At 38.3% G+C, this 12,358-nt stretch overlaps 1 long non-coding RNA gene across 3 annotated transcripts; it reads left to right on the top strand.

The window, feature by feature from the left end:
- Positions 1-1,617: 1,617 nt before the first annotated feature.
- On the top strand, positions 1,618-2,898 carry LOC112185719. Of its 3 annotated transcripts, none has more exons than XR_005805369.1 (4): positions 1,618-1,695; positions 1,813-2,059; positions 2,156-2,240; positions 2,880-2,898. It is a non-coding gene; the product is annotated as an uncharacterized LOC112185719 (long non-coding RNA). The 3 variants fall into 3 exon arrangements; XR_002930414.2 differs by lacking the exon at positions 2,880-2,898 and adding an exon at positions 2,341-2,392; XR_005805368.1 differs by lacking the exon at positions 2,880-2,898 and having other exon boundaries at positions 2,156-2,504.
- Positions 2,899-12,358: the final 9,460 nt, after the last annotated feature.

Genomic DNA, 12,358 nt, shown 5'->3' with positions numbered 1-12,358 from the left:
AATCTGAACGACCTTTTTGCATTCCAACTGTGAGTCTTTGAATCTTGAGGAAGCAGCTCTAAAAGATCATGCATTTTTTGCATATCAGTACAGTCCCGGCCTCTGTTGTTTTTACTTTTATTTATTGGTTTTAATTTGCTAAATAGAGGTTATCTCTTGCTTTAAAAATTTAACACATTTTTGTTACCATAAGATATATTGGCAGCTGCAGATCATTTAGTTAGAATAACTTCCTTGAAACTTGCAGCAGTTTTATTTTTCATTTCATGTTTATGGTTTAGGAGAGTGATATTGGCCAGTCTAATTCCATTTTAAGAAGCATAGCTATCTGCCTTTAGTTTTCTCTTCCACAATATTTAAATTTTCTCTTTGAATGAGTGAAGTCAGTGGATGCTTAGCACAATTGGTTTTTTGTGTTAAAAATTATGATTGTTGCAGGTCAATGTTAGCAAGTCAAATCATCTACATAAATTCTTCTTGAAGCCTGAGTACTATTGCAAATAGTTAGAATCAAGCTTTAGCTAATTAATTATTGAGTTTGGAGGAACAAGACCAAGGTTAGAGTTCTGTCTTTCTTTTATAGTTTCTTCTAATTGATTATCATTTAAAGTTTTCTATGCTTTGGATTTTACTTTGACTTTGTACTCTGAGCATCTTCTTTAGTTTGTTCTGCAGAACAATCCTCAATAAACAAAATTGATTACCTCCGATGTTTAACATACAAAGTTTCTTGAACTAACAGGGCACTAACCACATATTTACAGTGATCATGATCTGACTCTGTTTGTAAACGCTCAAGAGGAAGCTAATGAGGTCAGAATCAATAAAATGCCAAATGGTCTTCTCGGCTTTCAGGTTGTTGTTTGCTGCAGTTTATTTTCCCCATTAGTCATCTATCATTTTCAATTTCAAAAATCGTATGAATACTTTACAGGCCTGAAAAATCCTTGATGACATCCTATTTTCGTTTCATGTTATTATCTAATTCAATGGTTAAAGGAAATGAATCCTAATCTCGCATCTTTAGTTACTGATAAAACTAAATTGCCTAAAAGTTTTTGCTTCTATGTTCATCAGAACCCCAACATATGAATGAAGCAAAAATGTAATGAAAATCTGCAATTCTAATGAAGCACACTGAAACTGTCAAATCTTTCAGTCCACATCCACCTAATCCTGATAGGAGGTCAGTCTCTTCGCCTATAATTGAATTTTTTTAATCTTCTTTTATTAATGAGAAGCATAACTAATTTAAAGTATTATTTCTCATCTAACAGATAGTATGGTCTCCAGTTCAAGAATTGACTCCTTTGCTATCTAGGATATAAGTGCAACTCAGCCTCCAAAAACACGCTTTCACAGCTCTGTATGATAAAATTTTAAATGTCTTGATGTATTGAGTAAGTTACATCTTTATAGTAAAGTGATTTTATTTCAAGAGATTTCATCCTACTAAGGTTTAAATGTTAATTTATGTAGGCCAACTGCTGTGATTAAAGAGGCCCCATCTTACCCCACCAGAATAGCATTCTATCTGTGGAAAGGTGTGTTTCTGATTATAGTTGTTATTCAGTTATTCTCTACTCTTCATTCAGATTTCAACCTCATTTTTATTTATTTTTCATTTCCAGACTGCTCCAAGGAGCATCCTACATCAATTCTGAATATTAAAGATGAAGTATCCATTTAGGACAGGTATGTACATGTAACAGCAGCAATGATACACATAGTTAGATGCGAGATACTTAGAAGTCAAATCATGTAAAGTGATATCAATTCTGAAATTTGATCATCAGCTATTTTACCTTGCAGGGCCTGAACTCATGTCCACAAAGAAAGGAAAGTTTGTTTGATTTGAAGTTATTGAATCTGGTGAGAAATCCATCAAGCTAATTTGTCTGTCTCTAATGCAATCCCCGTAATCATCTTAACTCAAATCATACTAACTTTTTGACACTACCATCACATCACCATCATGTCTGGTTTCCTAACTTCTCTGATACTTCAAATCACAAACAAATCCTCTGCATTCCAAGGCCCACATCACTCATCCTCGCAGGTAATTCCTATAGTATGCATGGAATCAAATTTCTTAGCTACATCTTTGAATTCTATCAATACCAATAAATCTATTTTTCTTTGTATCTGGAAGAAGAAAACAGAAGAAGAAAGAAAAAAAGAAGAAGAGGGGAACATGAACCTCTCAACGAAATCATCAACCTCAGCAGTCCAATACTAAGGTAAACTAATTCAATTTCTTGGTGATTGAATCTTGAATTTATTTTCATGATTGATCAAGTAGTTTGATTGATGTGATTCTTTGAATTTTGCATTTTATAGTTGTTCCTAGCTGTCCAACAAGTATGGAGTCTTATGGAGTTCTTTATGACTCTATACTTGAGGATTAAGCCAATTTATACCCTTCTGTTAAACATGATGTATCCATTACTGTAATCGAAACAAGCTCTCATATTTTACAAGAAGGAAATCTCAAAGCGGTTTATCATCAGCTCGCTATCTTGAAGCCGACATCCATCACACACTTCTCATTATCTTCTTTCACTCGTTGTTTTTAGTAAAATGTACACACAAATTTTGATTTCAACTTATTGATTCTGGTGAGAGAAATTCATGTAACATGTTTTAATCATATAGCTAAACATGTTAGACCATGTTACATGGATTTCTCCACCATAATCAATAAGTTCAAACTAAAATTTGTGTGTACATGAAAACAATTGGTATTCAATTTTTTCTTGAGCAAAATTTTTCTTCATTACTGAACATAAAGATTCCATTGTGTAATTTTATAAAATCAATCATATTATCATTTTTAAATGCGATTACTTTGTTAAACAATGACATATAAATTCCCGCAGCAAAGCGCGGGCACGCTTTCTAGTGTGTTATAATCGTAAAGAATTGCCGGAAAGCTATACCGGAGAGAAGTGGAAAGATCATTATAGTTGATGGGCCGGGTTCTACAACCAGATGGTGACAGAAAGATTGACAGGTTTGTTGTAAGGTACGATCTAACTATGATGGCACAAACTTAAGTGGGAAGGAAAGGACTGGACGAAACTGCTGAGGGAAGGAGGATTTGGTCGCAATAAGATCATCAAAATTCAAAGCTTCCTACCACTCATAGAAGCTTACCCCAGAATGAATTTCATTAGTGCATCGATCGATCGTTTATCTCGCGGCTATATAATATACAGTTGTCTATTCACGTTAGGGTGATCTCATGTACCTCAATAAGCAACTAAACATGCTTAGCAATTAGCATGGAATAAACAAGGTTTTTTTTAATTAAATAAATAAGGGATGAGACGATATTAGCTTTTAGAAGTATACGATTTAGAGAGCAAGTCTCACCCTCAAACTCGAAGATGAAGAGTCTACCACGCTCTGAGAACCCACCACTCATCATCTTATTTATATTTTTATTAATAATAAAGCAAAATGCAAAATAGAGAAGGATGACAAAACCCAAACCCAAAAGTATAGATATGAGAATTTAAAAGATGGAAAGAATAAAACTCCATAAACTCCAGGAAACCCAAGGTTCTAATTGAGTATTTGATACCAAATTTAGAATTTTCCAGTTGATTGCCACTGCATGTTGGAAGTTTAAGAAGTTTTCCAGGATCAAGTACTCAAGTTGGATAGTTTTTAGGTTATTGGGTGCACTGATCGATTTTTTTTTTTTTTTTTTAAAGGGTTTGGAACCCAGCCGAGCTGGGAGGCTCAGCCCCACGCCCGGATCTAAATATTAAATAAAAAAAGCAACGGGGGGGACATAACAACCTGCACCCCGAGCTGTTTACACAGGAGATCAAGCAGGTGAAAATGAAAGAACAAATTGGAACTCCAGAAAGGAGCCCGTGAAAACACTGATTAAAGAACAAATTAATCACGCAGGAAGAGAAAAACTGAAATCAAACTGTCATGAATAAGAGGAACCAAACTAGCGAACTGAACCAATTACTGAAATCGGTAGTCCATCTGGGCTGAATAGTCATGACCAAAAGAGCTAAGCAGGAAAGGCGGAATGGAATCCCACCAAGTTGGATTGTTCGATTAATTCATGCATTGATCAAGTCGATGAGTACACTCGGAAGCCTTCCTGACCAAAAAGGTTTCAGACCCAACAAAAAAACCACCCAATTGCTATAGAATAGGAAAAATAATGGGTTATTGGCTAAAAATCTCACAAAGCCTCCCTGAATTTCTGCAATTGATTAAACTAAGAGTGATGCCTCGAGTAAATCTGATAATTACAGAAAGTGCCATGTTTGGTTTGATATTAACATCGATTTTTTTACATTTTCTGAACTAATTTTGGTCTCTTCACTATCTATCAATTCTTCAAGTTTCTTTATTCCTATGACAAGAAAGGTAAATCCCTAAGACATGAAATCCTGTAACCTATGGATCCAACATCCATAGATTTGGAAATTTATGGTTTTGATGGCATATAATGGACAAATAGAGCAAACCAAAACAAGGTGAACTGATAGTTATTATAGGGAGAGTCGGGCTAAATGTCCATGTTTGCACTCAATGTGCCTTGTTTTTTCTAGAGAGGAGTCGAGTCATTATCAAATGGACGAACCCTCCTAGTGGCAAAATGAAACCTAGTTCCGCCAGCTGTAGTTCTAATCGGCAACATAGTGGGAAAGCAGGTTTAATTGCTCTATGGCTTTGTATGAGTTTTATCCTTCCGGTATGTCCCCCTTGTGAAGCAGATGGTGTTGCCCATATATATGGTTTGTCAACCTTTGCTACTCGGTGCATGTTTGAGTACATAAAATTAGTGGAGATTCCTGTTATTATTCGGGATGCTCTCTCCGTACTTATTGTATTTCGGGGTTCAGGCTTTACGTCTCCCCAATTGTATTCAACAGTTTCATTAATGAAGGTTTGAGGGCGGCTGCACCAGCCCTGTTTCGAAAAAAAAAAAAAAAAAACAAGGTGAACTGATATGTATGCATTTGGTCCTTTACCAAATAAAAACTAGAGAAAAGAACAAGAACTTTGTAACTTTGTATTTGGCAGTGAAAAGGGCTGATACCAAATTGGAATTAATTCCTTCTTCTTCTGAGCTCTTCATGTTTGTAAGCCTCAAAACTACTAGGCACCAAATTGAGAAACTCATGTAACTTCTAGCATGACATGTGTCAAAGTTATAACGTATGAGATGTGTTGAGAGATGTTAATTTTGTTTCTTCATGTATACGTGAAAAACTCACATAATGGCATAATCATGCATGCGGATTCATTTCTATTTCTAAAGAACCTGTCTCGAACTTCAACTTTGATTTGTTAAGATCAAATCGTAGACAGTTGAGGATTCGTCTTCTCCATTGTCAACAGAAAGACAAGATACATGTTGCCATCTATTATGATGTCTAAGTGGAGTATGAACAAGTGCAAGACAGCAAATCCCTCCACGATCATTGTCTCTCTAGCCAAGTTCTAGACCAAGAAATCCCAAATGGCCTATTCCCATGCGCAGAGCAAATTGGTGTTATTTGGTAGTTGGGAGTGTTGGACTCTCCCCGAAGTCCTTTTTATTTATTTGAGTTCACAATACATGATGCCTATCTATCACTCTATCAGTGTATATATGGTTAGTGGTTGCACTTTTGAGATCACAACAACGTGACCCTTCTTTGTCTAAGAAGATAAGATAGTGAGAGAGGATTTTCAACTTTTCAAACAAGAGCTTAGTCCAAGTGGATCACATAGTCTGTTGCACTCAAAAAAGAGCCCTCTAATTAGTCAATGGTATTGTCTTAGAAACCACTAACATGCTCCATGTGCTATGTATATGTATTATAAAGTAGTAGTATATGTTTCAAATGAATAAAAAATTAAAAAATTAAAAAATTAATGATCCATCAATTTGGGTTTGGTGGAAATTGAATTAGTGGGTGGATTATTGAAATTTTATATACTGAGAACTAGGTCTTGTTGAGTATGGATGAGATGGGTATAGGGATAAGCAATAGAGCACTAATGGTAGCCCAAATGAATCTTTCAACTTGAGTAAAATGTATATGGGTGTAAAATCCAATCAAGGTTGGTGAGTTGTAGAAATTAACTCCATTATTTTATATTTTCCAATGTCATGATTTTAGTCGGTGGTGACGGAGTCCAGAATTTGTAAAAATGGGTCATTATCAATATTTTTATAGAGGAAGTAAGAATGTGAGATTACAAAAATTCATTATAAGATAATGAAGAAATATGTAAAAATATATAGGATATATATATATATATATATATATATATTTACAAAACATTTTTTGCATAATAAAGGAGGTATGTGCATAGATTTGATAAACAAATACTTATTTGTTTGATTGGTGATTATATAGTTTTGATCGATTGTCATTTTGGTCCTATAATTTTTTTATTTTTTTTTAGAATATTTTGGTCCTATAATTTATAGCTCAAAGAATTGTGAGTATTCACACGCTTTTGTGCAGACTGCGATTAAGGCTACACAGGCCGTTGTTCGGCTGACTCCGGTCTCAACTGGGCCTACACTGATCTTGAAGGCCCAGTGACCTTTTGTGGTACATAGATCGCTGTCATTGGTGGACGGTGGCTTCGTGCGGGTTCACTGTTGCTATGTGCAAGACTCGAAAGCGGGTTATGATCAGGGAGCTGGAGGAAGAATGTGCATCCCCTCCACAGCTTAGTGGTCAAACAAGGTAGGGTGAGGGAGTGCTTGAATCCTCTCCCAAGAAACGGAGCCTGAGCCTGAGCCTAGCAGTTGGAAGGCCTATTTGGAGGCTGTGAGCATGGGGCTGGAGATGGTTACAGTCCCGCAACCTATCCCTAAGAAGAGAGGGAGGTCTAGAGGCAGTAAAAATAAAACCTTTGCTGCAAAGACAAGCCCTATAAGTCAAATAGCACAAGGTTGAGAGAATGAATTTTCTGATATTAGATTCATCTTACAGTGGAGGTCTATAAAGAAGATTACAGGAATATAACAGGTAAGTACTAACTACGCAATAATTACAATATATATTATTCCTAACGTTAAGCCATGACTCACGCTAACACTCCCCCTCAAGTTGGCGCATACATATCAACCATGCCCAACTTGCTTAGTGAGTCATAAAACACCTTCCTGGAAACTTCTTTGGTAAGTATATATGCAAGTTGTTCTTCAGTCGGAAGAAAAGGAAAGCTAATAATTTTGGTATCTAGCTTCTCCTTTATAAAGTGGCGATCAACCTCCACATGCTTAGTACGATCATGTTGTACTGGATTCTGTGATATGTCAATGGATGCCTTATTGTCACAATACAACTGCATAGTACTTTTGAGTTTGAAACCCAAATCACGTAACAGATTTCTTAGCCACAACAATTCACACACTCCGTGAGCCATCCCTCTATACTCGGCCTCAGCACTAGATCGTGCCATAACTTTCTGTTTCTTACTCTTCCATGTAATCAAATTACCTCCCACAAAGGTAAAGTAACCTGATGTTGACCTCCTGTCTGTAATATTTCCTGCCCAATCTGCATCTGTAAAACCACAAACCTCAAGGATGTTGTTGTGTTTAGAAAACAATACTCCCCTTCCTGGAGTTGACTTCAGGTACTTTAAAATTCTCATAACAGCATCCATATGACTTTCACTCGGGTTATGCATGAACTGACTCACCACACTCACTGCATATGCAACATCTGGTCTAGTATGAGCCAAATAAATCAAGCGCCCAACTAACCTCTGATAGCGAGCTCGATCAGTAGGTACTTGATCTGGATACTCAGCTAATCAATGATTATGCTCAATAGGAGTATCAATAGGTCTGCAATCCAACAAACCTGTCTCGGTTAGCAAGTCAAGAATGTACTTCCTCTGGCACAAGTAGATCCCTTCTCTCCCCCTAGCTACCTCAATTCCTAAGAAGTACTTAAGTTCACCCAAATCTTTCATCTCAAACTCAGAGGCTAGCTGTCTCTGCAGTCTATCCATCTCAACAGTATCATTGCCAGTGATTACCATATCATCCACATAAATAATTAGAGCTGTTACCTTCCCTTGTTGATGCTTGAGAAACAAGGTATGATCTGAGTTGCTCTGTTTGTAACCAATCTTCTGCATGAACTGTGAAAATCTCCCAAACCAAGCACGAGGCGACTGTTTGAGGCCATATAGAGACTTTCTCAATTTGCATATAAAATCACCAAGAGAAGCAACTACATACCCAGGTGGAAGGTTCATGTACACTTCCTCGGCTAACTCTCCATGAAGAAATGCATTCTTGACATCAAACTGTCGGAGTGGCCAGTTTAAACTAGCAGCAAAAGAGAGCAGAATCCGAATAGTGTTCATCTTGGCAACAGGAGCAAGTGTTTCATCGTAGTCTATACCATACGTCTGAGTGAACCCCTTTGCTACAAGGCGTGCTTTGTACCGATTCACTGATCCATCTACATTATGTTTCACAGTAAACACCCAACGACAACCTACAGCCTTCTTGCCTTGTGGTGGAGGCACAAGTTGCCAAGTATTTTTCTTTTGCAACGCCTCCATCTCCTCCTCCATTGCCTTCCTCAACTTTGGATCCCCCAATGCATCCTGCACTCTGTTAGGTACTGATGCAGCAGATATTTGATTCACAAATGATTCATATGACTTAGACAACCTCCTAATGGACATATAATTGGCTACTGGGTATTTTGATTTGGCAGTAAGAGTAGGTTCATATCTTTTGGCTGATTGACCTCGAGTGGTCCTATTTGGTAACACATATTGCTCAACACTAGACTCACTATTTCCAGTAGGGGGACATACCACAAATGAGTGATCTTCAGTACTAGGAAGTTGTGGGTCAGGGGTAGAAGTGATGGCAGGAGGGGCAATTGTGTCTTCAACTGCATGTTCAATGATTGAAACTGGTGTCTGGATGTCTGGAGCTTCCGCTTCTGGAGGTGATGAGTCAATGCTCTCAACTGGATCCGGCAAAATATCTCCTGCCTGTGCAACTTCTTCTCCGCTTTCTGATTCCTCCCCCTCTCCATGATACAGCTCTTCCGTTGCACGATGACTTTTGGCCAAGACACATGTTTCACAATGTAAAGCAGACTCATCCACACCAATAAACAGAGTAGGCATGGTTTTTCTCATAAGACTGAAAGATGGATGCCCTAAACGACGATGCCACAACCAAATTTCACTTAGCTTATCAGAATTTGAAGTCAAAGCGGCGTGGGACTGGGCTCCTGGTTTCTCCCCTGCGTATGTCTGATCCAGATGGAACAACCTGCCCCTCAGATACCCCCGACCAATTAACTCCCTGGTGAGAAGATCCTGAAAAATCACATACATAGGATAAAAGGTTACGGAGCATTTAGACTCAGTATTCAACTGTGGAACAGATATCAAGTGATGAGACAAGTCAGGCACATATAACACATTATGAAGTTCTAAAGTGGGAGTAATACGCACTGACCCTGACCCTAACACAGGAAAAGCCTCACCATTGGCATTGGTGACATAGGACACTGGTGGGGAAGACAATTCGATAAAATATGATTTATCATAAGTCATATGGTCAGAGGCACCAGAATCAATAATCCATGTATCAGAACCAACAAAGTGAGAAACCTTTAAAGCCATACCAATCTTACCACGACCAGCTATAGAGGCTGTAGGAATAGCCCCACCTATGGTATGATGATCCTGTCCAGCCACTCCATAGAAATCTGGTTCTGGAACCAATTGAACAGCAACTGCTTTCGCCTTAGGACGATAACCTTGCCTTTTAGGCTTAAGATGCGGGTGCAGTTTCCAACAAGTCTCTCGAACATGCCCAATATCATTACAATAAGAACACTGAGGATGAGGGCTGTGGGCAAACCCTGGCGGAGGTCCTTGTTGATGAAGTGGGACCGAGTGCTGCTGCTGGAGTAAAGGTGCTGGTGCTTGAATGGCTAGGCTAGAAACTTCAACTTGTGCATGTTTGAGACTTTCCTGCTAAGATTCATCCTTACGAATATATGTAAAAGCCGTGGTCAAGCTAGGAGGGTCTGGCATTCTGAGCAACTCTCCCTTGGCACTATTATGTTTCGCATCAAGTCCTCTCAAGAATGCATGAACCCGCTCAAGTTCCTTCTCTTTCTGGTACCATGTAATATCCTCCTGATTCTTGATCTTGCAAGGACGCTTCTGATCAATCTCAGCCCATACATTCTTCAGTTTGGTAAAAAATACTGACACTGGTTGCCCATTCTGTTGCATTCCTGCAGCTTTGCACATCAGTTCATGAACCTGTATAAAATCATACTCATTTGTATAGAGATCTCCCAATGTCTTCCATATTGTCTCAGCAGTTTCACATTCCTCTACCATCTGTAGCACATTATCAGTCATGGCTCTAAATAAAATAGACATTACAAACCCATCATCATCTTCCCACTTAGCATAAGCCTCCACGTCATCTTCACTAGGAACCTTGATTGTTCCAGTCACATGTCCCATCTTGTGTATCCCACGAAGATAAACAGACATAATCTTCTTCCATGTTCGGAAATTTGTACCAGTGAGTTTGGTACCTCCAAAAGAACCACCTTTTGAGCTCTTGACAGAGACCTTAATTTTCTGAAACTCATTGGCCTTAGAACCCTGACCTTCACTTTTATCACCACCCATCACAACAATACAGTAGCAAAAACACAGAGTATGCAGCGGAAAAAGAGAAAATTCCAACAATTGCAGCGAATTTTTTTTTTTTTATCTGTTGAGACTGACCGAGTGAAAGTGAGTTGAGTAGACTGACCGAGTGACCGAGTTGGCTGAGTTGGCCGAGTTGGCTGAGTTGACCGAGCTGCTCGAGTTGACCGAGATGCTCGACTTTGGCTGGTCTGAAACGGGGCGACGCCGGACTAAATCAAGGGGACAGTCGTGGACGACGACTGAAGAGGTCTGGCTATCTGAGGCAGACGAAGGTCGAGAGAGCAATCGATCTCTGGTGTCGATATGAGGCAGCGATCGATCTCTGGTGTCGATCTGAGGCAGACGAAGGCGGTCTTGGAGAGACGAGGCCGGTCTGGATTACAAGTCTGGGAGAAGAGTGTCGGCGATCTGAGGACGGACGATCTGGGATGGACTGATCGACCTGTGGCTGATGACGAAGCCGAGCGAAGAAGGAAGAAGAGGACGTCTGAATGACGTCGTTTGAGAACCTGACCAACAATTGGGTTTTAACCCAATTGTCTTCCTCGGATTGAGAAAGAACTGAAAGAAAGAGACAAAGTCCTTTTCGGATCTTTGCTCTGATACCAAGTCAAATAGCACAAGGTTGAGAGAATGAATTTTCTGATATTAGATTCATCTCACAGTGGAGGTCTATAAAGAAGATTACAGGAATATAACAGGTAAGTACTAACTACGCAATAATTACAATATATACTATTCCTAAAGTTAAGCCATGACTCACACTAACACTATGAAGGTGAAAGGGCCACCCAAAAAATGTAAGGTTCATAAGAAGAATAAGGCGGGAGTGGACAAGGGATTGCAGTTGTTTTCTTTTTTTAATGACTCTGGGAACTCTAATCCTACGGGAAAGAAGATTGTTCTTGCTTAGTAGGTCTGGGTTGTCTAATCTATCCTAGCTGAACTCATAGATTGAGTCTTTTTAGAAGTGTTGTTTATTTTTCGTACTACAATTGTATGCTCGATGGGAATAGATAACAAACTATATTTTTCATTTAAAGACGAAGTCCTTTTGTTTAGTTATAGACTTTATGTTTTAATGTTTATGGAGTAGTGGTGTATCTACTATTTTGACCGTTCGGTTGTTTCATTAATACAATAAATCGTTCCATCTGAAAAAAAAAGAAAAAAAAAAGAAAAAGAAGAAGAAGTTCAAATTTCCTCATTTTTTGAGTACCCAATATCCTTTCATGCTGTGTTTTAGCCTAAATGCCTTTATAGGCAATGGGCAATACATAGATACCAAAGTTCCGCAGCACCATTTCTAGTTCTGTCCTAAATCAAAAGGCATTAAAGGACGTGCCACCGACTTGTTTGACACTAGTGGTGCAGTGCTGTGTTTCAAAACATTTCTTTCAAAAACAGTTACCTTTGCTAACACATAAATTATCTTCTTGAAAAAGCGCCTCTTTTTTTATTTTCAAGGAAATGTTACAAGAGTTTGTTTCTTTTATTTAAAATAAGTCATAAGACGGTTAAATTTAAAAAAAAATATTTATAGTAACTTTAACTTATAAAATTATCAAAGACGAATGTTCCAATCACTGATCCTCGACACGTCAATTTTCTACATATTGACACCCGACGTTGTATTGTGCCACAATTAAAGGCT

The sequence above is a fragment of the Rosa chinensis genome, chromosome 2 (assembly GCF_002994745.2).
Source record: "Rosa chinensis cultivar Old Blush chromosome 2, RchiOBHm-V2, whole genome shotgun sequence".
Lineage (NCBI taxonomy): Eukaryota > Viridiplantae > Streptophyta > Magnoliopsida > Rosales > Rosaceae > Rosa > Rosa chinensis.
The sequence above is the reverse complement of the archived record's forward strand: the minus strand, read 5'-3'. Positions and strand labels throughout refer to the sequence as shown.